This window comes from Megascapheus bottae, chromosome 10 (genome assembly GCF_031878675.1).
Source record: "Megascapheus bottae isolate mThoBot1 chromosome 10, mThoBot2.hap1, whole genome shotgun sequence".
In the NCBI taxonomy this organism is placed as follows: Eukaryota; Metazoa; Chordata; class Mammalia; order Rodentia; family Geomyidae; genus Megascapheus; species Megascapheus bottae.
Window position 1 is genome coordinate 40,554,574 of NC_143518.1, and position 25,198 is coordinate 40,579,771.

A 25,198-nucleotide genomic window follows, 5' to 3' on the forward strand; every position below is an offset into this window, starting at 1 on the left:
TTTTAGGGACTCAAAGTTGCTGTTGAAGTATTTTTTAATCTGCTGTTTATACATACTGGGTGGTAAAAGACTATATACAGATTCCATTTAATCATCATCTTAATTTTGAGCATTAGTCATTTTATAGGTAATGAAGCTTGCCTTCCAATTCTAGTTTTATGTTTGTTTTAGGGATTAAGCAGAAAGAGGACAGGATAAAAAAGAGGCTTAGAAGAGACAGGATGAGAGGATGCAGTCATAATGATCAATGTATATTACATATGTGAAACTGGAATTAAGTAAATTGAGGGAATGAGTAGGGTTGTGAGAAATGGGGAGAATGAAAGGGATGACATTGACCAAGAGGTGCCATGCTCATAACTTTACTTGTTAAATTAAAATTCCTTTATACAGCTACTCGTAGATAGTAAAAATTCTAAAACAGTCTCAAGGATTGCTTTTAACAGGATACTGACCATCATCTTCACAATGGTTCTCACATTGTTGGCATTGTTTTGATTGTTCTAAAACTATTGGATCAACCCTTTCTGAAATACCTTTTTTCTCAAACAAAATACAAAATTGTACAGACCATCAACATTTTTTCTTTAATTCTAGAGATTTGACAAGTCTTGCATTTTTCATTTGAGCAGAGCAAATCTCAATCTTACATGACTTGTATCAACTTTCATCAGAACAAAGCTGCTTATCATATTCCAACTCAGTGCTTTTCCCACTACTTCATATTATATTTTAGAAAGACAACAAAGAGAAATGGATTAATGTAATTGTAGTTGAGATTAAAGAGCTCAGCATGGGAGTTCATCTTTCATAGCCCATGTTTCAATCATTCATATACCAGTATTTCTTTCTTGTTCATTGCAAGCATCTTATATAGTCAGGATATGCTATCTGAAAATAAAATGAGCCATTCCGAACTGGCTCACTTTAATAAATAGATAAGAATAAATAAAAATAAAATTAATGTCCAAGTTACCTTATACACCATATGTACAAAATTTTCTGTACATACCATTATTAGTTCATGAAATAAATGCTTTCAACAAAAACATACTATAAGCCAGGCACTGTGGCTCACACCTGTAATCCTAAGTACTCAGGTGGCTCAGATCTGAAGATCCCGGTTCAAAACCAGCCAGACATGAAAGTCCATGAGACTCTTATCTCCAATTAACCACTAGAAAACTAGAAGTGGCACTGTGGTTCAAGTGGTAGAGTGCTAGCCTTGAGCTGAAGAGCTCAGAAACAGCACCCAGGCCCAGAGTTCAAGCCCCACAACTGACCAAAAAATAAAAGCTATGTTTGTAAAATCAATTCATTCCCTTCTTTTCTAAAGAATAATCACTAAAAAGTTGAATTTGATCCTTTCCAGATATCTTAAAAATACTTTTTTTTTGCCAGTCCTGGGGCTTGAAGTCAGGGCCGGAGCACCGTCCTTGAGCTTTCTTAAGGCCTTTTCTGTGTGTATGGTACTAGGGAATCAAACCCATGGCTTTATGAATGCTAGGCAAGCACTCTACCACTAGACCACACTCCCAGCCCCTTAAAAATACTTTTGTAGACATATATAGGCACAAAGAAAAGTGTTCAATATTTTGTGTGGATTTCTATGTAAAAGAGACTTGCTGAACATTTTCTTCTGCATTATACATTTGTCAATGAATATTTAGTACTTCATTCTTTTTTTTTTCTTCCAATCTTTGGGCTTGAATTCAGGGCTTGAGCCTCTTTTTGCTCAAGGCCACAGTGCCACTTCCAACATTTTCTGAGTAGTTTACTGAAAGATAAGAATCTCATGGGCTTTTCTGCTCCTGCTGGCTTTGAACTGCCACCCTCAGATCTGTCTCCTAAGTAGCTACGATTACAGATATGAGCTACCAGTGCCTGGCACTTTATTCTATTTGTTATATCAAAGACAATATATATATGGAGAGAGAGAGAGAGAGAGAGAGAGAGAGAGAGAGAGAGAGAGAGAGAGATCTATATATACCAGTTTTATTTAGTTCACTCACTGTTATGTTGTTTCCAGTGTCTCAGCCTTATAAACAATGCTATATTAAGATGTCACTCACAGGATCTGGTTCACTCATGTCTCTCAAGGGTGGACCTAGAAATGTAATTATTGGCACATATGCTGTGTGCAATTTAAATTTTAATAGATAATTGCCAAATTGTTCTTCAAACTAACTATATTGATTTCACATATTTGTCAGAAGTACATGAAAATTACATTTCTCTAAGATAGTCAGATTACACTAAACTTGGAAGTTTAACTAATGATATATATGATATATATGATATATAATATATATATGGTTATATATCATGTCATCATGTCAAGTCAAAAATGTTTTATGAATTGTTTGTATAGGCTTGCTATTTATCCCTTGATTTTTTTCCATTCTAGAGACTGCCTCTTCATGCTGGTAATTGTTTCCTTTGCTATGGAGAAGCTTTTTAAATTAATATTTATAAGCTTTTGCTAGTATTTACTGAGCTATTGTAGTCCTATTTAGGAAGGCATTGCATATATCTACTTTCAAATGTCTTCCCTGCTTCTCTCTACTAATGTCAAAGTTTCAGGTCTTATACTAATGTTATTAATTAATTTTTGTTCAGGGTGAAAGATAGGGCTCTGGTTTCTACAAAAGGATGCTCTATGTCTCAACATGCCATTGTCCCAGAAGCATTTGTTGAAGCAGCAATCTTTCTCCAATGTATATTTCTGGCACCTTTGTTGAGAATTAAATACTTACAGATTTATGAGTTTAATTCTGGGTCATTTGATTCTAGATTTGATTTCATTGGTCTACATATCTATTTTGTTTCATACCATGTTGTTTTTGCTACGATAGCTCTGTGGTTAAAATATACATTAGTCCAGATGCTATAGAAATCAGTACACAGATTCTTCAAAAACTAAAACTAGAACTACCACTTGATACTGCTATACCACTATTGGGCATCTAGCCAAAAGAATGTAACTCAACAGACAAGAGAGATATTGCACACCCATGTTTATAGCAACAGTATTCACAACAGCCAAGGTGTCCAACACCACTGACTAGATAAAGAAAATGTGTCACATATATGATGGGGTACTATTAAACCATAAAAAGAATGAAATTATGTTGTTTACAGGGAAATGGATAAAACCAGAACTCATCATGTCGAATGATATTCAGATAAACCAAGCCCAGAAAGACAAATATACAACTTTTTTCTTATATTCAGAATCTAGAACTAAAAAACAATAATTATAGCATGCCATACTTGTGAAAGGATATAGCTTGGTGGGAAGGGAAATTAAGAGGGCAAGAGAGAGGATAAATATTATAAAAGTACATTACATATACTCGTATTTATATGTAAGCAACATAATGAAACCCACTAATAATAATTACAAGTAGGGGGATGAGGGAGAAGAGTGATACAGACAGATTTCATCAAAGTACATTATATGCACATTGCAAATATCACAAAGAAGGCCTTTGTATAATTAACTTATGCTAATAAAAATGTATGAAACCATATCATTTGTAAGAAAATGGGTAAAACTGAAGATAATGTCAAATAAAAGAAGGAAGACTTTGAAAGGCAAATATTTTCATGTTTTTTATCACATGTTAGAAGGGGGACTACTTGGAGAGAGATCAGTAAAAGTAGGAGGGGAGACAACAGAGGTTAATAGAGGGGTGAATATGAGCAAAATATACATTATGAAAATGTCACAAGGAAACTCATTATTGTGTACACACTAATACAAAAAATTATCTTTTACCTTCTTCAAATATTTCGGGTTTTTTTGCATTAGTTTGCCTTGCCTTTAATTTAGGCTTTTCCTCTATTCATCTGAAATTTATTTTTATGTTAGGCATGACCAGATTCTCTATTAGATCAATGTTTATTTAGTATCTAACATACTGATAGAAAGTTGTTTAATGCCATTTTGAATACTGAACTTTCCTCATCTGTTTATAATGATACTTCTATCATATTCCAAAGTTCTATGTACAGATTGATTATTTCGGGCTTTTCCTCTGGATCATTGTTATTTTTCTTTCCACATCATATTTACCAATTGAAGTTCTATATATGTCCAAAACCCTAGAGCTAATCTCTCACTTTGTTTTCTATTTCAAAGGCATATCAACTTTTCTTATATATATTTACATTTCCACAAGTCACATAATCATTTTGTTAGACTCTATGGAAAGTCCTTCAAGGATTTATAATGGAATTACATTTAATTTTTATATTAATTTTGGAATGTTTAGCCATTGCTTTCTACAGTGCATTTATTTAATAGAACTTACATACAACTTTCAGACTGAAGCATATAATAGTGAAGTTATCAGAGTGAAGTTATAATGTATCTAATAGTGAAGTTATAATGTGTCCATCTTTGTGTCACTTTTAGGAAATTACAATTCAAATTTCAATAAATGTTACAAAAACATAGGCAGTATGAAAACTCAGATCAGTTATCTGTTCTATACGCGAAGCTGCATTTAATGCTCTAAGTAACAGGAATACTATCTGTATAATGCTGATGATCTTCAGAGTATATTACTATTTTTATCAAATCATAGGTTTACAAGAAAGCCTGTTGTGTTCTTCAAGGCTTTAAATTGCATTTCTATGATACAGAACCCAATTAAATCCAAAATGTATGTTTCTCCTCTGTGAGAATGCTTCAACAATTGTCTAAACAGTACAAAAAGTTACAGGGTATATCACTGGAACAACTGAGGGAAGAAGAACAGTACTGAGGTTTCAACTTAGGGTCTGGTGCTTGCCAAGCAAATATTCTACCCTTTGAGGCACTGTACCACTTCCTGCTTTTTCTGTGTATGTGGTACCCAGGAATCAAACCCAGGGCTTCGTACATGTGAGGTGAGCACTCTACCACTAGGACATGCTCTTGGCCCATTTGTACCCTTTTTATTTTTTCTTTTCTTTTGGGTACTTCTCAGACAGTGTCTACTGCTTTTTTTTTTCAGTCCTGGGGCTTGAACTCAGGGCCTGGGCCCTGTCCTTGGACACTTTTTGCTCAAACCTAAGATTCTGCTACTTGAGCCACAGCGCGACTTCCAGCTTTATCTGTGTATGTGGTTCCAGAAAATCAAAACTAGGGCTTCATGCATGCTAGGTGAGCACTCTACCACTAGACCACGCTCCCGGCCTAGTCTACTGCTTTTTGCCCAGGCCAGGTTCTTATCTATGCCATGATCCTCCTATCAATACCTCTCATGTAGCGGGGATCACAGACTCATGCTATTATGCCTAGCTTATTTATTGAGATAGGGCCTCACCCCCAAGCTGACCTTGAACCATGACCCTTAAATTCCAAGCATCTGGGATTATGGCATGCACCTGTCCTCATATGAGTAATTTTAAATCCCATGAAATTCTCTTCCTGATTTATTTACCAGTTTCTTTCCTTCAATTTTCACAACTAACTTCTTTAACTATCAGTAGCCTAAACGTTTCAATTTACCTATATGAAAAAAATGCAGTAGTTGGAATTTACATAGTGATTTTTTTTCCTTTATTTCTTTTTTTGCCAGACCTGAGGCTTGAACTCAGTAACTGGGCTCTGTCATTAAGCCTCTCTGTGCTCAAGGCTAGTGATCCACCATTTGAGCCACAGCACCACTTCTAGCCTTTTCTGTTTATGTGGTACTGAGGAATCAAACCCAGGGCTCCATGCATATTAGGCAAGGATTGCACCATATCCCCAGCCCTACACAATGATTTTAATAATAAATTTTAAAATGTAACCAGATTTTACTGAAATAATATCTGTATTAAAGTTAGAAGGACCTTCATTAAAGTCTGCTCACTACTCTTCATGTAAATGGTAAACCATTCCCTCCATATTTTCTTTTCAAAGAGGGAAAATGAACTGTTTAGGCTACAGACAGTTAAAGTAAAAGTTTCTTTGTACTAAATAAATGTATTTAAGGCTAGAAATTTTCCTTAATGCTTTATTTGTATCTCATGAACTTTAAATTACTTCTTTAGTTGTCACTCTACATATTTTATTTTAATTTAATTTCTTCTGTGCCTCAAGAATCACTGCTATCATTGTGTTGTTCTCTAAGTGTGGGATCTAGATATGTAATTTGGGGTGTTTTTCCTATCAATCCTATATTATTGATTTCTGATTTTCTACCATGAGTAATTACTGTGGCATGTTTGACATCTTAATTTTGAATTTTGCTCATATTCCCTTTGTAATACAGTGCATCATTTGTTTTTATTAATCTTGCCATTGAAGTTGACAGGAATATTTATTCTTTGTTGAAAGTAGAGTTGGATTATATCTATATATCCATCTATAAGTATATAATATCTAGGTTAACTGTATTGCTCAAGTCTTTTATCCCTTTTTCACTTGATGACTTGACTATGAGCAAGTGAGAAAGTCACTCAACATGCCTAAGACAAGAAATTTGGTCTAGAAGATAGCACAGATAATCCTTTATAAAATCTTCTTTAGGCCGGGAGTTTGGCCTAGTGGTAGAGTGCTTGCCTAGCATGCACGAAGACCTGGGTTCGATTCCTCGGTACCACATACATAGCAAAAAGCCAGAAGTGGTGCTGTAGCTCAAGTGGTAGAGCCCTAGCCTTGAGAAAATCCAGTGCTCAGGCCCTGAGCCCAAGCCCAGGACTGGCAAAAAAAAAAATCTTCTTTAACTATCAATGCTTTACTCTCAATTATTTTAAAATTAATAATATTAGCATTTCACCCTTCTTTTCCATATCTCTAGTAAACACTGTATATAGCTCAAGGATGGGATCATCCAGACCACAGGCCACGTAAAGCCCAAAAGGGTCATTTGTTCTGGCCTTGCCAAAGAACAAAGTAAATGAATCTAGAATCTTTCTCCATAGCAAAACAAATCTACATTAAGTGAATCATAATACAATGTAAATTTTGAGGGATAAGCAAGAAACATCCACTACAGGATAGACCAGACACATATGAATACACAACAGAGCAGCCATACACTTCTTGTGGGCTGTTTATAGCCCATCTACCTGTACTGCAGTGACTCAATGCCAGGCAAACTGGGAGTATACACATTGTGAAAGAGTTAACACACTGCGACAAAACAATGGCAACCCAGTGATGATGAGATAATATGACATGAGACAACTCCTTCTGACAGTGATGACCTCGTTGCTCAAGATTCATCAGAACATTGTTGGGGGTTTTGTTGTTGTTGTTGTTGTTGACACAAAAGATAACTCAAATCCAATCTTTATTTACATGTCCATAATCAATCATCCTTCCCAGAACGAAATCTTAGATGAAGATGATGGTACATAGAAAAGATTTGAAGGGGGGATTATATGAGTGGTAGATATGTTCAAAATCCAAGATGTAGGATTACAACAGAAATCAAAGTAATAATCATGTCTCTGGAAAATACTGTAAAGTTATTGTAAAGTGAGATCCTACAAATGGAAACTACAAAGAAAAATGGATCAAACCATCGATACTTCTAAAAGAATGGTTAATTTTTGTTGAAGTAAAGAAAACTGGTGTACCCAGTTTCTGGTGATGCATTAACAGTAATGAAAATCGCATGTCTGGAAAGGGATTACAGATCAAAACTTTCTCAAAGTCAATGAACGGGACACCATTTGCACCTGGATAAAATCAAGGCAGACTCACAACAAGCCACTTTCACCAGGTCTCCTCATGACAGAGACAAAGTTTTTCATACAATTTTATGTAGTGAGTAAGCTAGTCACAAAGAAGATGAGGCCTCCTACAGAGGGAGAGTTGTTTTTTCTAAAACAACCATATGCTTGCTTTATAGTAGTTAGCATCACGCAAAAAAAATTGTTTTACTGTCTTAGTTTGTCTTTATCCAAATGATTTGGTTACATGCACTGCATCATATCCCAAGAGAGTCTGTACATAGTCATAGTCAATGTGATGTCATCAGTAGTGTTGCATATAAGGTTTACCGAAAGTCAAGGGTTTGGCAGAAGCTAGTTGACTTGACTCTGAGTACAGTGATTTGTTTGTAACTGTGAGGTGTGGAGGCTGAGTGAGGCGAATCTACTCTTGAGACTTTATTAAGTATGGGATGAAGTCAAGCTGTTTATGGAGATGAAGGAAAAATCTATCAAGGAACTCAATGATACCAATTAGGTTTGAGATCTAGCATTCATGGTGGACATAACCAAGTAATGTTCAATGCTGAAGGTCAAGCTGCAGAGTCCAAATCAGATTCTCAGCAACCTGGTTTCAAATATGAAATCTCCTAAACCTAAAATAAGGTTGTGGAAAATACAACTTAAAAGGAATAACACCTTGTGCTTATTTTCTGACTCTGGAAGAGTCTTCTAACTAACTGAAGCATTTAATAAAAGATTCAAGGGGCTGGGACAGAGTGCTTGCCTAGCATGCATGAAGACCTAGGTTCGATTCCTCGGTACCACATACATAGAAAAAGCCAGAAGTGGTGCTGTGGCTCAAGTGGTAGAGTTCTAACCTTGAGAAAACCAAGAACAGTTCTCAGGTCCTGAGTTCAAGCCCCAGGACTGGCAAAAAAAAAAAGATTCAAAGATGTCAAAAGTAATCAAACGCTATCTTTGTTAACATTGTTCAGTTTGTATCTTTGTTACATTGTTAAGGCACATCAGGTGATGGTGATGTGCCTGAAAACCTACTAAAGGAAATTATTCAGCTACAAAGTAGTAATGAACTAAAATCCAGGTAACCTTTCTTTCATAAATGACCATAAGCAATAATGAATTTCCCACTTGGGGAAAACACCCATTGAAATACCTATCTGTATTTAGATAATTTCCTATTACTAGCAGTTCCCCTTAAAATTACTATCAAAAGAGTCAAACTATGCTCCAGACTAACTAATGCAAACCTAGAATATACCAGTAACATTTATATAAACCTCACCAGAAAGGAGCAGCAGTTCGAGCCACCACAGCAGGGATGAGTTAATTACATGTTTGGCCAAATATAGAAGGCTAATTTTTAAGTTGATAATTTTGTATGGCCTGTGAATGGCCCTTGGTAGAAAAAAAAACTTACCTGGTATTGCTATTGGTATTTTTTTTTGCCAGTCCTGGGCTTGAGCTCAGGACCTGAGCACTATCCTTGGACTTTCTCTAGGCTAGAACTCTACCACTTGAGCCTCAGCACCATTTCTGGCCTTTTTTTTCTATCTATGTAGTACCGAGGAATCGAACCTGGGTCTTCATGCCTGCTAGGCAAGTGCTCTACCACTAGGCTAAACTCCGGGCCCCAGCTATCAGTATTTTATTTCTTCACCAGTACATTCATACTTGTTAATAAAAAAGGTTAGTCTTTTATTTTATTAGAAGAAAAAAATCACTAAGTTTCTCAATCTCTGGCTATTAAATTCATAGAATTCATAAGAATTCATAGAATTCTTTACTTAATGAATTGAAAATAAGCATCCTCTAGAATATATTATGCAGTAAAAGTAACAGAATACTCTGGCCATAAAAATACATATTCTGGAAGATCAGATTCATACAGTCTGTGTAATTTCAAACATAATGTTGTAACTAACAACAAAAGAGTAGCTAAAAATAAGCTTCATGCTTTTGGAAACAAAAATAGCCCTTGAGCTAGATAGAAATAATGAAAATGATTGAAAAACACTTAGAACTACATTATGATGAAAATTTGAAGGAGTTAGGAGTCAAATTATTCTTAAAGGCTTGCCCCTTAAGATATGACACTAAATATATTTGTCAGGAAACAAATCAGGTAAAGCAAGTAAAATGAATAATAATATACATTTTAAACATCCAAATGAATCCATGAGAAAGAGTAAGATGAAAAAAGAAAAGATAGTGTCAGATATGAATTAAACAAATCATGAGAACCAATAATAATCATTTTTGAAATTACTAAAATGTACAGACCTATTCTGAGATTAATCTAAAGGTTTAAAATGAGATACAGTCCTTAGTATCCTACAAATTAGCTTCAGTATGTCCAAGGATATTAAAATCCTTGAATGTGTAATATTTTCAGCTACTATCTATACATACATCCTACCTCTTTTAAAACATCTCTACCTACCTATTTTTATAATACCTAATGCAGTGAAAATGCTATCAAATAGTGGTTGGAGAAAATGAGAAAATAAAAGAAACTATCTCAGGAAAGAAAAAAATATAGTAAACAGAACTTCACATACAAAAATAGGGATAACTTTTAGGACATCATAATTAAACATTCTTGTCTGGTGAGAGATTCCATGCTCCAAGTTAACAGATAGATGACAGACTGCAACAAATTATTTTTAGGGTGTTAGATTAATAATGTACTAATAATCTAGACCATGTAAGGAACTTCTCTTAGTCAGAAAAACACTTGAATAGGCAAATTATGGAATATATGGCTTAGAAATATACACAGAGATGCTCACATTCATTAATTATAGAAATACAAATTGAAATAATACACATGAGACAAAATCAGAAACTAAGTAATTCTAGGTATTGCAAACATATGGGTTTAAGAAACCTTAAGTACTCTGAGGCGGGAATAGCTAGTGGTAGAGTGCTTGCCTAGCACAGGTTGGATTCCTCGGTACCACATACATAGAAAAAAGCCAGAAATGATGCTGAGGCTCAAGTGGTAGAGCTCTAGCCTTGAGAAAGTCCAAGGACAGTGCTCAGGCCCTGAGCTCAAGCCCAGGACTAGCGAAAGAAAGAAAGAAAGAAAGAAAGAAAGAAAGAAAGAAAGAAAGAAAGAAAGAAAGAAAGAAAGAAAGAAACCTTAAGTGCTTCTAGTAGAAAAGTAAAATAGTCCTGAAGAGTGACTAACAAGTCAACTATGCTACCTAGAGTCTATGTTATGAACTCTCAAAATATATCTTCCAGGGACTTGCAACTGATACGTGGAAGAGGATGATCATCACAGCATTGCTTTTGGTGCTGAAGACCTAGAAGTAATCTGTCCAAAGCCAGACAGTACATAGTTATATTGGGTATATTCACAATGTCACAGAAGCAGTGGGCTAGGTAGACATAAAGCAGCATGAAAAATAGAATATTAGTATAAGTATGAGTAATGTCTATTTCAAGTCAACAAAATATCTAGAGCTAAAGTCTATGAATGGTTCATTTTGCAAGAAAGAAAAAAACATCTTGGGTGAAGGCACTGGAAGCATTAAAAGAATAAAGATCTAAGTAAAATTGAGTTCTGGGACTCTGAGTTCAGATTTTTTGAAGAAATACAAAACTCTGATCCTTTCCTGTGTTTTCCCAAGTGCCAATCTCTGTGCTACTCAAAATGGATGGGACCCAAGGGAAAGAAGTAAAAGAACAGAAGGGAGACATTAAGACCAGAGTTCAATGAATATGATGCATATGCTACAAAATTAAGAGTGAAAGAGTTGACATTGGTCAAGATATATTGTATTCATAAGCTTCTTTGTTAAATGACAACTCCTTTGTACAACTACTTCAAGATGATACAAAACATCATTTTCTAAAATAGGAACTACATACAAATTGGTAGATGACTTAATGACCACTTGGCAGAGGTTGGGCAGAAACACACATTCTTCTTTCCATATCAGTTGATAGGAACAGACTTCTAACATCCCCAAACAGCACCCTGTCCTTACCTCCCAAAGGAATTCATCTTTAAAATGTACACTGCACCTGTCAGATAAATGGATAAACAAAATATGATATATACAATTCAGCCATAAAGAAGTTTGTCATTTACATGATATTGGATGGATCTGGAATTCATCCTGTCAAGTAAAATAAAACAGACTCAGAAAGACAAACGCCACAGGTGGTTGTCTCTCATATGTGGAAGCTAAATCTTAAAAAAAAAATTACATGGGAGAATATTTGGTGGGGAACCAATATGAAATGTGAGGGAGAAAGTGGAGAATAAGATTTTTAAAAAGTACATTGTATATATGTATGAAAAAGTCATAATGAAATTAAATTTGTAATTGAAAGAAAGATAAAAAGAGGGATAAGGTTATGGAGATAAATAGTAACAGAGAAAGTGAATGTGATCAAAGTACATCATATGTACATATGAAAATGTCACAATGAAGTACTCCACATTGTATAATTAATATGAGCTAATAAAAGTGTGCAAAGTTCCAACTAATGAAAAAAATGTATACTTAACAGATATTTACTAATCTTTTGATTTGGAGGAAAAGGAGTCATAATAAAACATAGAGAAAGTCATGTCACTCACCCTCTTCCCCTTTTTTATCATCACTCCTTAATATGTCCCTGGTTATCTTCTTGTATTTAATATAATGCAGAGCACAGGAGAAATAAATAAGTCTATCTTTTATGTTTATTTATTTGTGGGGTATTGGGGTTTAGACCTCAAGGCTTCACCCTTGCTGGGAAGTCCCTCTATCTCTTGACCTATGCGTCTAGCCCTGCTTATTTTTTACTAGTTATGTTGTTGATGGAGTCTAGTGAATTTTTCTGCCTGGGCTGGCCTCAACCATGAGCTTCCAGATCTCAGCCTCTTGAGTAGCTCAGTAGCAATTATATTAGTTCTATTTCCACTTTAAGTAATAGAAAAACTCAAACTTTATTAAAGCAAAAGGGAAAACTATTGGTAATACCAAAAAGTATCAAGGTATATCAGATTCTACCTGAAGCTCAACACATATCATCAGGATTGGTTAAGCCTCTTCATCTCTTGGCTCTGCTTCTCTCTCTATTGCTTCCATATTCAGCTAGGCTTTTGAAATACAGTTGTGTTATGGTTACACATCTCGTGGTGTGGGAGTGGAGTGAGGAGAGGTAGGGGAGGAATTCTGTCTCTTTGCTGATGGCTCCTTTGAACTTCCACTCTGTCTTACTTATCCAGAGTTATATGCCCACCTACCCTTGCCCACTAATCTCGCACAACACTCTTCATTTTTAGTCAAAATGTAGATCTCTTGCCTCACCTCAACTACATAGAGTAAGAATAGGCAATATATGACTTCTACAATCTCAGAGAAAGAGAGTTAACTCATGAGGAAAAGTCCCTGAAAAAGAAAAACATGCATATCTCTTGCTTTTCTTTCTTAGGGGAAACATACATATACAAACACAAATGCAAAAGTTTAATCAAGCCACAAATGCCTGTATTGGGTTTACCGATTCTGTAAGACTTCATAGTTATGCAATGCTAATAATTATCTACTAATAATTATCATTTATTGAATATCTGCCACGATGCCAGGCAAAGTGCCAAACCATTGACATACAATTCATCTAATACCCTCAAAGAGCCATGCAAAGTAGGTACTATTAACCTCCCTTTACAGATGAAGAAACAGACTAAGACAGGTTAAGAAATTTGATCTGTCACAGAGCTGGTAAGTAGCAGAGCCAGTAGTCAAGGCAAGCCTAAGGGGGTTATGAGAATATGCTGTCACTATTGTACCATGGATATGTTGGCATTAATTAAGGGATCAGTACTGCATAGTGTTATTCAAATTCAACCACTTCATATATTTTATCTTAAAAGTTCTTATAATTGTAGATTTTATGAAGAAAATGATGTGATCGCTTGAGGACTACTAAATCCATACTGTGCAAATAATTTTCTATGAATTATATGTTCTAAGAATTATTTTAAATATATGTATGTATATCGGTACATATGAAATGCCAGACAATACTTTGCAATAATAATTAACTGACAGCCTGATTAGAAAAAAATGGGAGAATGAAGTAAAATGGTAGATTCTGGAAAATAAATGATTAAATAAAATTTGAGAGCAAAACCAAATCAAAAACAACAATTAAAAGGCTCAAATCAAATACTTTGTCACAGAATGGTAGATAAATCATCCTGGAAAAAAAAGAGCCAAAACCAAAAGACCAGGCACTGGACTGACACATCTGTTTGATAATCCACACTGCCAGATGCTACCAAAAGTTATTTGATCCATCCTTGTTAGACAAATCTTTTGAAACAAATTTTCTAAGAGTCTGGGAGAAATCAGACTTTAGGTGGTATTGATTAAGTAAAACTGTTGATTTAATATGTTGTGGACTACATATATATACCACAGAGAGATCATCACTGGTATGAAAAATCTATGAAGCCAACACTAAGAGCACCATTGGCCTTAAAAAGTCACACCTGAAGAACTTTGGAGCCTTGGTTCTCAGTAGATTAGAGTCCCAAATGATTGTTTTTACTTTTATTATAAGCAGAAATTATAAATGATATGCCAGTATAACTCCTAAGTGGTTCTGAACTCATCTACTTCCCAGATTATCAGACTACACTGTCCTTCTAGCCCATAGTTAAGCCACATTGCCTCTTTGAGCCTTTTTCCGATTGCATCTGTGTGAGATGGTGTGGTGTGATCAAAATCTGGTGCTGAACTATGCCAATAATCATGGAGATTATCAACAAAAAATCTTCCTAACCTCCAAGATATAGGCAGTGAATTGTAATAGATAAGTAACCAAGCGATATATTAGGGTAAACCTACTAACGGCGTAGGCTGAGGTAAAGGAAGTGCAAAGCTGGATGCTGGTGGCTCAGACCTATAATCCTAGCTGCTCAGGAGGCTGAGATCTAAGAACTGCTGTTCAAGTCTAGCCCAGGTAGGCAAGTCTGTGAGTCTCTTAGCTCCTCCCAGAAAACTGGAAGTGATGCTGTGGCTCAAAGTGGTAGAGTTCTAGCCTTGAGCAAAAAGAGCTTAGGGACAGTGCTCAGGCCCCAAGTTTAAGCCCCATGACTGACCAAAACCAAAATAACAACAACAACAAAAAGCAAATGCAGAAAAGACAAATATGTCTTCAGGTAATAGCAGTGAGGATCCTGTGACCCAGAATAAGTAAGTGAATTCCCTCAGCAAAAGAAAATGAGAGGGGGTGGGAGTTTGCCTAGTGGTAGAGTGCTTGCCTAGCATGCACAACGACCCGGGTTCGATTCCTCAGTACCACATACATAGGAGAAAAAAAAAAGCTGGAAGAGGTGCTGTGACTCAAGTAGTAGAGCTCTAGCCTTGAGAAAAGTCCAAGGACAGTGCTTAGGCTCTGAGTTCAAGCCCCACAACTGGAAAAAAAAGAGAAAATGAGAAAAATCATAATTGGACTTTAGTGGCTCATGTCTGTAAGCCTAGCTTACAAGAGGCTGAGAACCATCAGGATACCTACGTGCCTTATCTGGCTTTGATCCCTCACAACTATGATAACAAAGTCTCTTTCTGGTTCCTTGTTCTTGAGTTATTCATGACAGGAATTCTTCTTTTTCTCTTCAGTCATTTCTATACCCAAAATTAGAACACTGACCCCAAAAATGAGCCCTTAAAGTCCTGATACTCATTGAAGCGATATTGTTTATATCAACCCAATATCTGCTCATTTACATCTCCTGTTCCATCATGGAATTCTAGCCACCTGCCAGATTCTATTTTATTGAGTTGACCCTCCCTAACTGCCCCAAGTTTCTTAATGCACTGCCTCTTTTTCACCCTCTTTCAGCACCCACTACCCACCCAATGTGTCACCAAGATCTTCTGATAATGTCTCCTCCCTTTAGGACACTCTCAGTGCTTTAGCTTGAGGCTTTACCAGTTCCTCCTTTTTTACTTAAATTTGTCTGTATCCAACTCAATACAATATCCACATTCCTGGCAGTTATTTTATTTACTGAAAAGAATGCCTCCTATTACTTTTCTACTTAGCCTAATTTTGATTATGTTCTAAAAATTAAGTGCCTGTGATTGTATATAGAAATTCCCTTCTTGAATACTTCTTTGTTAAACACGTCATTTGAAAAATGATGTAAAAATCAATGTTAATAAATTCTTTAATAAAAAATACAATAAAAAATCCTTCAATTGCCACCCAATATAAATAAGGCAATATCAATATAATAGTACCTACATAACTTGTCATGGTTTTCAGCGTCTTTTATCTCCCTCCTTCTGTTCTTTCCCATACAATCCAATAAATACGTTATTTTTTGCCAGTCTTATGCTTGAACTCAGGGCCTGAGCACTGTCCTTGGGCTTTCTCAAGGCTAATGCTCTCCCACTTGAGCCACAGTTCCACTTCCAGCTTTTTCTGTGTATGTGATACCAAGGAATTGAACCCCAGGCTTTGTGCATGCTAGGCAAGTACTCTACCACTAGGCCAAACTCCTGGAACCAATAAATGCATTCTTTAAAGCTAAGATCAAATATCATCTCCTACTGAACTTTCTGAAAGATAATGCATAGCTTATACATCTATCTTATACTTTTCACAGATATCTTTATAATATATAACATTATTTATATATATGCCTGCTTTTCCTCATTGCATTATGAACTCTTCAAGGAAAGGGAGCATGCCTTCTTCATTTATATCCCTGTGACAAGCAGGGTGATTGGCAAGTAATTAGTTGGCAACATGTTTGTTGAATGCATGGATGAATGAATGACATGACCCGTAATATTGTGACTTATCTTAATCTGAATGTCCCTCAGTTACCTCTGGAAATTCTTCCTTCAGAATATATCCTTATCCATCCATCTATTTATTCATCTATACTATCCATATATAAAAGGAAAAAGTGAGAAAGGAAAGTGGGAATATATTTTAAATCCCAACCTCTCTTGATCGTCCACATTCTTCCACATTCTTAATTACCGGCCTTTGTTAAATCCTTTCTAAACACTTAACATTCATAAATCTTTGGTCAGAAATGACTATAATATCTGTGTCCTAGCTTGCTCCTAAATTCTTTTTTCCAGTTTTCTCTTACTGCATTACTGCCACCAGTTTTCAGTGTTTCTATGGGACATGGAATGGCGAGTGGTCCATCCTTTACTCACACTGCTCATTGTTTATATAGGCACCCCAGGAATCTTACAGTCATTCAAGAATCAAGTCTCAAAGGCTTTTTCCCTTATCTATGGGGTTACCATTTGCTTTCTAATTTGCTTCCCTTCTGAATTTTTTCCTTTAACTATTAGAAAAAATTCACATAACATGATTATTGCATAGGTTAACACCTATTTATTCAGTAGGACACCACTAGCCATCTTTGTAGTTGTGTTTGAAGGACTTTCTAAAATACTATGACTTACTCAGGAGGTGGAAATCAAAAAGGTGGTTCAAGACCAGCTATGGAAAAACATTAACAAGACAATTATCCTAACCAGTAAGCTTTGTTACATGCCTGTGATCATAGATATGCTGGTAGCTACAGTCAGGAGCACTTTGGTACGAGATCTGCTCCTGGCTCTAGTTGACAAATAACTAAAGCCAAAATGGAGCTGGAGGCCTGGATCAGGTAGTGGAGTGCCTGTCTCCCAAACATGAAACCCTGAGTTCAAACCCAAATACTACTAAAATAAATAACATATATTATCATGACTTCTGGGAAAACAGGCTTAGTGATATAAACACTTAAGACTAATCTTTTTTTTTTTTGCCATTCCTGGGGCTTGAGCTCAGGGCCTGAGCACTGTCCTTGGACTTTTCTCAAGGATAGATAGAGCTCTACCACTTGAGCCTCAGCACCACTTCTGGCTTTTTCTAAGTATGTGGTACCAAGGAATCGAACCCGGGTCTTCGAGCATGCTAAGCAAGCACTTTAACCACTAGGCAAAACTCCTAGCCCCTTAAGACTAATCTTTGAAGATTGTTTTCTCTCTGTCTCTTTCTCTCTTATATTCTGTGTGGGAATGTATGTTTGTGTCTCAAATTGGGTTTTGTATCTGCATTAGCTAGAATAATATGTGGCACATTCCACCACCACAAACTTGCTTCCTTCAATTATACTTAATTTCCAACCTATAACCATTCTGATTTTCTCTTTTCCGTAACTCAGTGAATATCTAGGGGTTGGCGTATTGAGTGTGTAAAAAGAAAAAAAAAAACACCGAGAAACATCCATGATGTCTCTCGGTATGATGGCATGATGGCAAATGCATGTAATGTCAACACTCAGCATGTTAATGCACATCAGGAAGAAGATTGCAAGTTTGAGGCAAGGTTAGACTCCATAGCAAGACCCTACGTGAGGTGAGCACCGGTAGGAGCAGGGAGGGAAATGAAGAGTGTGAAGCAGAGTGAATATGGTACCTTAATTTACATACACACATCAGAACAGAACTATGAAACCTATTGAAATTGTTTTAGGAGGGGAAAAGGAGGATGGAAAGTGATAGAGGGTATAGATTTGATCAAAGTACATTACACACATGTATAGAAATGCCACACTGAAACATCTTTGCACAAGTAATACATGTTTATAAAAATGTTTTAGAACAAACAGAAATATATTGAAAGAAAATACATAATGGTATAAAATGCCCTGTACTTGTCTAGTAAAGGCTTTGTCTCACATATAGACACAGAGAGAAAAGGAAGGAAAAGAGAGAGAGAGAGAGAGAAAGAGAGGAAGGAGGAAAGGAAGGACTGAGGAGAGGCTAAAGCAAACAGATCTGAGAGCACAGATGGAAACCTGACATTTTTGCCTTGGATCAACATTATTTTCCTCCCCCATTGTCCTGGAAAATTCAAGCAGCATGTAGAGCAGTTCTCACCAGGTACTGCTCTGCCAATGTACAGCTGAGCATGAACAACAGCTTCAACTACTCCAAAGAACCCAAGAGAATATTCAACCTGGAAAAATTCTAACCCCAAAAGAGCACCTCCCAGGAGATGACTACAGTTCCTATAGGAAATCATTTAACCACAAATTCCAACTCCCCTTTACTCCCACAGCCTCAGTCACACATCTCACAGGGCTGATCCCATGAATCGTGACAACCTGACCCACATCAGCAGCCCAGAGGCCATATGGCAACACAATGCCTTTCCAGCCCAGTGGGCAGGAAAAGGGAGGGACAACCAATTGAATGATTGTGATTGAAATCCTATAATTTATGATTTGTCAATATATCCTGCCTTTCAGAGAGTTCTCGTTACCTTTTACCAAGTCCTAGAAGCTACAACACATAGCTGCAGACACTTAAAACACCTTTGGAACCATTTTAAGGTGTGATAACAACAAAATAAAGAATAAAGTCTCTTTGGGTTAGAGAAATACATTACAGAGTTCTCTGGTCTGTGGTCAGGTTATGCTTAGGATAAATCTTTTACAATTCTGAAGGTAGAAAGCTAACACGAAAATGGGATCCACTGTGCTGTCATGAAGTGAGGCAGCGAAACCATACAGTACCTGAACAGCCTTTACCCCTGGAGTCGTTAAGCTACGTGGATTAAAAGCCAGAAATCATGTCAGACAAAGAAATTTGCTTGAAACATAGAATGGTAGCTCTTAAATTGAAAGGGGAATTTATCAGACATGCATTTAATATCCCTACACTTAACTCTCCTCAAAAACATCCATATCTCACACTCAGTTTACGGTAAATGATGCAACCTGGTGCAATATAATTAGGATTTGGGTTGAAAAGTCTTGAGTTGAAGGTCTGAATCTTTACTTTTTTTATTTACCAGTTAAGCAACCTTATTGTTTTGGTCTTCAACAACAGTGTGAAGATGCTCAACTACTTGACTGTGAAGGTCCCATCCAGTTCAGAATTCTCTAGGCAGAGACAAGGAACTACTATCTCCAAAGATAATTACAATCATGTCTGGAAAATTCAGACTTCGTACAGTTCTTTCTTAAACACAAAATAACCCTCCCTATAATTTCTACCTATTTGTTTGAGTTTTACCTTCTCTGGGATTATAAAGCCTGAATAAAATTGCTTTTCTATATAACAGCCAACCACATAATTGAAAACAGATATTGTATCACTCCTCTATCTTCCATTCATCCATCCAGCTCAGGGTTCTGCTGACTACCCATGCAGCGGATCATCTCATTTGGTTCACTCAGAGGGGATACCATCCATGTTGTTCTGAAAAGCAACTGTCAGAACTGAAAATCCATCTGGTAAATGAAGAGCAGCACCACTGATTTTGTTCCAGCTAATATACTTTTTAATGTAGCCTAGAATGGTTAGCATTGTTTGGGCTTGGCATCCCTGTAACTGCTAAGATGCTACTTCTTTATACATAGTTTTCAAACTGTCCCTGTTAATTTAGAACAAAGTCATAATTTATTTTTGTTTCAATATGGTTTATTACACTTAGACCACTCATGCAACAACCTAAAATAGTTTTGGATCCTTATTCCAAAAAATATTGGCTCTCTATCCATATTTTCATTCAAGTTATTAATAAAATATAATTACCATAACATGGTCAAGAAGATAGTCTTGGAATAGACAACTGGTAGCCTCCATATTCATATGAATCTGCATGATTTGGGGCTTTTAATCATTAAAATATCAGATCCCAAATTTCCCTTTCTTACCATTTTCTGCAATCAACATTCCTCAGTTCATGTCTGAGTTTTTGTTATTGGTTGTAGTGGTGCTGTATTTCTTTAGTGATTTCCACAGTTTACCCGGACTCTAACTTATATGGAGAGGGGTGAGGGGGGAACAGTTTTGAAAAAAAATAGGCCAGTCATGGTGAGTCATGCCTCTCATATTAACTATTCAGGAGGCTAAGATCAGAAAGATTAGTTTGAAGCCTGACCAGGCAAAAGTTTCCCAGACTCCGTCTCAACAGAAAAAGCTAGGCATGGTGGTGCCTGTCATCCTAACTACAAGAGGAAACATAAATAAGAGGATTATAGTTCAGGCCAACTTGGGCCAAAAAGAACCTACAACCAAAGCAAAAGATGCTCTAGATACTCAAGTAATAGGGTGCTTGCCCATTATACATGGTCCTGAACTCAAAACCAGAGTATGGGCAAACACACATACACACACACACACACACACACACACACGCACACAAATCAGAAAAGGAGAAATTTTCATACCCAGACTAAAATGGTATAGTAGGATTATATGAAAATATAAGTATAAATGAAACAAGGTTGAATCCTAGTTGCTCACTTTATCACTATCAGGTCTTTCATCTCTCAAAGAGAGATAATGACCTCATAGGATTGTTCTGTGGATTAGAGTAATGCATGCAAAATCTTAGCACATTACCAGTACATGGTGACTACACAATATAGATTATTATTATGATTACAGCATGGTAAAGACAAAAACACAGTAATTGCTGAAACAAAAGAAGAAAAGGGAAAACAAAGATCTTGTGTTGTGTATTAACTGATGTAACAAAAAGAAAGACTTGATAATCTAATTATGTTAGGGATAAGGGAGTTAAATTAATTTTTTTAAATTCTGGCATATTTTTATCTTTGGGGATCTAAACAAGATTTTCAAATCTCTTATCTTTCTTATAGGACATCAGGGTGTTGGGAGGAGAACCTAATGCAGACGTGTGCCTATTTTCCTGATCCCCCAATGCTGTGTTTCTTTTTACCTTGGATTTTGTATGTTTTGTAAAGAGATGACTCTAGAATGACTTCTCTGTAACATCTGGGAAATAAAAGCAACTCCTAGAAAAATACAGATTTGTGTGTGTTGTCAAGTAAAGGAAGTTGAAATTCTGTAAGCAAGAAGAAAGTAATGCAGACAATGACCTAATAAGAATGGAAGTTGGAATTAGGGAATCTAATAAAAGAGGCTAGCTGTAACAATTTTTATAAATACCTAATTGAAAGCTAATGTATTCAAGAACTAAAATCATAGCACTAGAGATATAGGGTAGAACTGCACAAAGAACATAAGCCTGGTAAGAACTGATGTGACATAAACATGAGAGGTAAAGAGAAAAATGAAAAATGACTTTTTCTAGCTTAATCGTCTCAACAAACAAGGATGTCATTAACCAACATTGAGGATTTCTAGGGGAGAATACATCATGTCATATGGCACAAAAATTAATTCTGTATTAAACAACATGGGCTTATGTAATGAAAGGACATCCAAATTAGAGATGCATTCTGTTAGACAATGCGGCTATCAAGGGAGAAACCAAGAATACAAGTCTTCTCTATATTTTCAGGAATAACAGAAAATCCACAGTATCAGGGGAAGTCTATATAGAATATGTCTCTGGTGCCCCAATGTAATAACTTCAAAGACAAGGTAAAATTGGCTTCTTGCCTAACGCACTCATACTCCCAGTGATCCCTACTTCTAGCTGAAGGACTCACAATCTGGCTCGACTTTGGAAAGTCAAATTTAAATTTGCTTATCTTCTTTATAGTCATGATGATTTCTAGATCAACATTCATCTCATGGCAAGTACTCCCATTATTCAGAAAAGTAACTGACAGACAAAAAGGAACATAAAGGGCAGGACTTGAGATATTTTACTACTATATGCTGATTTTAGTTCCTTATAAATATACCTATCCTATTCTTCTACTTCTACATACAAGGCCTAGGAAGTGAATTTATTAACAGATATTTTTCAAGCATCACTCAGGTCGATATGAGAACTGCAAACAAGCTATTGGCTATTTGGAATAGCCAAATAGACCACTGAATAAAGTCTGTAATAAACAGGGTTTATGTTCATCTAAATTTAGAGCTTGATAAAATAAGTACAGATGAGTACGTGAGCAAGTTGGGAAGTAAACACATGTCGCTAGAGGTGAAGATATGGGTGGATCTGGGTTTGGTTAGGAATGAATCAGACCATCCCACAGATGGTGGCTCCTCCCTGAATGGACTTGCTATAAAAAGGCCATTAACCCAGACTTCAGTGCCCTGCAAGCTCCTTCAGCTGCATTGTGTTTGCTCTTCCTGTGAATAAGGTAAGAAAGAATATGTCTACCTTTGCCTACCTAGTGTTAAGCAAAGAAGAAGTCTGGATGAGGGCGTTATTTTCTAAGACAGAAAGTTCCGGAATTTTCTACTTATTTGTGAGGACATCATCACTACAACTATTATTTCCACATAGAAAGAAAACAAGGGCATAAATTTGTTTTCCATGGGGCTACTCAGTACTCTCTATTGTCAAAAGGTCCATTTATTCTTTCAACAAATACTTATTAACTACATTCTATTTGCAAGCATTGCTCTTGGCACAGATTCTAGGCTAGTGAACTACATAAACTCTCCATTCTTAGGAGCTTATGTTTAGTAGGGAGAGACATTCAATAATGTCTAAAAATGACAAAAATAATGATGAAAACAAGAAAGTGATATAGTAGAAATGATGGAAGGCTGAGAATATTCTGCATTAGATGATCAGAAAAGACCTCTCTAGAAAACTGTTTCTGTGTTTAGTCTGTGTTCTTCTATCTATGCATTAACTGTGTTTGCTACCTCTACCTCTTACCTTTATATCACACTGACTTATCACCATGTCTAGTCAATCCTGCCTAAACAACATACCAGTCAATTGTATCTGTTTCCCTCTCTACAATAAGCATGCTAGGAAGTGGCACTGTGGCTCAAGTGGTAGAGCAGTAGGCTTGAGCTCATGGGTAGTACCCAGGTCCAGAATTCAAAAATTAAAAAAAAAACATGCTAGTCATAATTCTGATCTCGAACCTCTGGCTTTGATGTTATATGCAATGTTTCAATTTGTTTATCTATTTTTGAATGATAAACAGTTGGATTACTTTTATCCAGGGATCTAGCATAAGTAATGGGACTATGAGCATTTTTGAAGGAATTTGGTTATATATTTGTATATATTTTCTGTTGGAAATATCCTAAGAGTGAATGGTAGGGTCTTAGATACTTCCAAGGTAATTTTCTAAAGTGCTTCTTCTCAGCTTATACCCCTTCTCTCAGCATATCAAAAATCTCAAGCTCCTGTATTTGGTGATATCAAAGTTTATTTTTCCTTCCTATCTTTTCAGTCTTTTAGAAGTATTGTTTAACATTGCCATTCCAATGTTAGGTTCCCTAACAAGGTTGAACCTCTGGATACATTTATTTGTCATTTGATAGTTTTTTTCTGAAACTGCTGTGTGAGAGACCTATTATTCTGTTGGAATTTTTGTACTTTTTTGTATTGATTTGTAGGATTTGTTTTAATATTCAGGAGAGAGCTCTTTATTGGTTAAATGGATTGTATCTACTCTCCAATTATGCCACTTCTCCTCTCTTTAATGATATCTTTAAATGAACAGACATTCTTATCTTTAGTGAAGTTTATCAATCCTTTTCTTTATGACTTACAATTTTTTCCAGTCCTGGGCTTGAACTCAGGGCCTGAGCACTGTCCTTGGGCTTTCTCAAGGCTAGCACTCTACCACCTGAGCCATAGCACCACTTCTGGCTCTTTCAATGTATGTGGTACCAAGGAATTGAACCCAGGGCTTGGTGCATGCTAAGCAAGCATTTTACCACTAGGCCATGCTCCTGACTGATTTACCAATTTTTTGAGACAAGATCTCACTCTTCAGGCAGTGTGGTCTTGAATTCACACTCCTCCTGCCTCAGCTGAGATTAGAGGCATAGCTTGAAACTTCCATTTCTTAAACAGATTTTGATGCATTCTATTTTTCCTTGAAGTTTCCTATTTTTCATTTTTCTAAAACAATCTGTAATGGAAGACAGTGTTATTGCTTCCTTAGACATTCAATAGGATTTACCTATAAAGTCATTTTGCCAGATGTTTCTCTCCCACTGGAAACACATTCATTTAAGATTCAATTTTTCAATGAAAATTAAATGGTTTAGGTTTTCTATTTTTGGTTGGTTCAATATGGGTAAGAGCTTTTTCTAAAATGGTGTCTATTTCATCTAAATGTTCAAACTGATTACAACTTTTTATCTTTTTGTGCTAGTCCTGGGGCTTGAACTTGGGGCCTGAGCACTGTCCCTGAGCTTCTTTGGCTCAAGGCCATTTGTGGACTTTTCTGAGTAGTTTATTGGAGATAAGAATCTCACAGACTTTCCTACCCAGGCTTGACTTCAAACCAGGATCCTCAGACCTCAGCCTCCCAAGAGGCTGGGATTACAAGCATGAGCCACCATAGCCAGCTGCAACATATTTTTTTTACAAGTTGGTTCTGATACTGGGGCTTGAACTCAGGGCCTGCAAGGCTACCACTTGAGCCACAGTTTCATTTCTGGCTTTTTTTTTCTTTTTACTTTTGCTAGGTACTTGAAGATAAGGCTCACAATCTTTCTAGCTAGCTTAGCTTTAAACCATGATCCTCATATCTCAGGCTCCTGAGTAGCTAGGATTTCACACATGAGCCACCAGCACTCAACTGCAACGTTTTTTCATCTAATAGTTTTACCATATAAAGTAATGTCTCCTTTTGCTT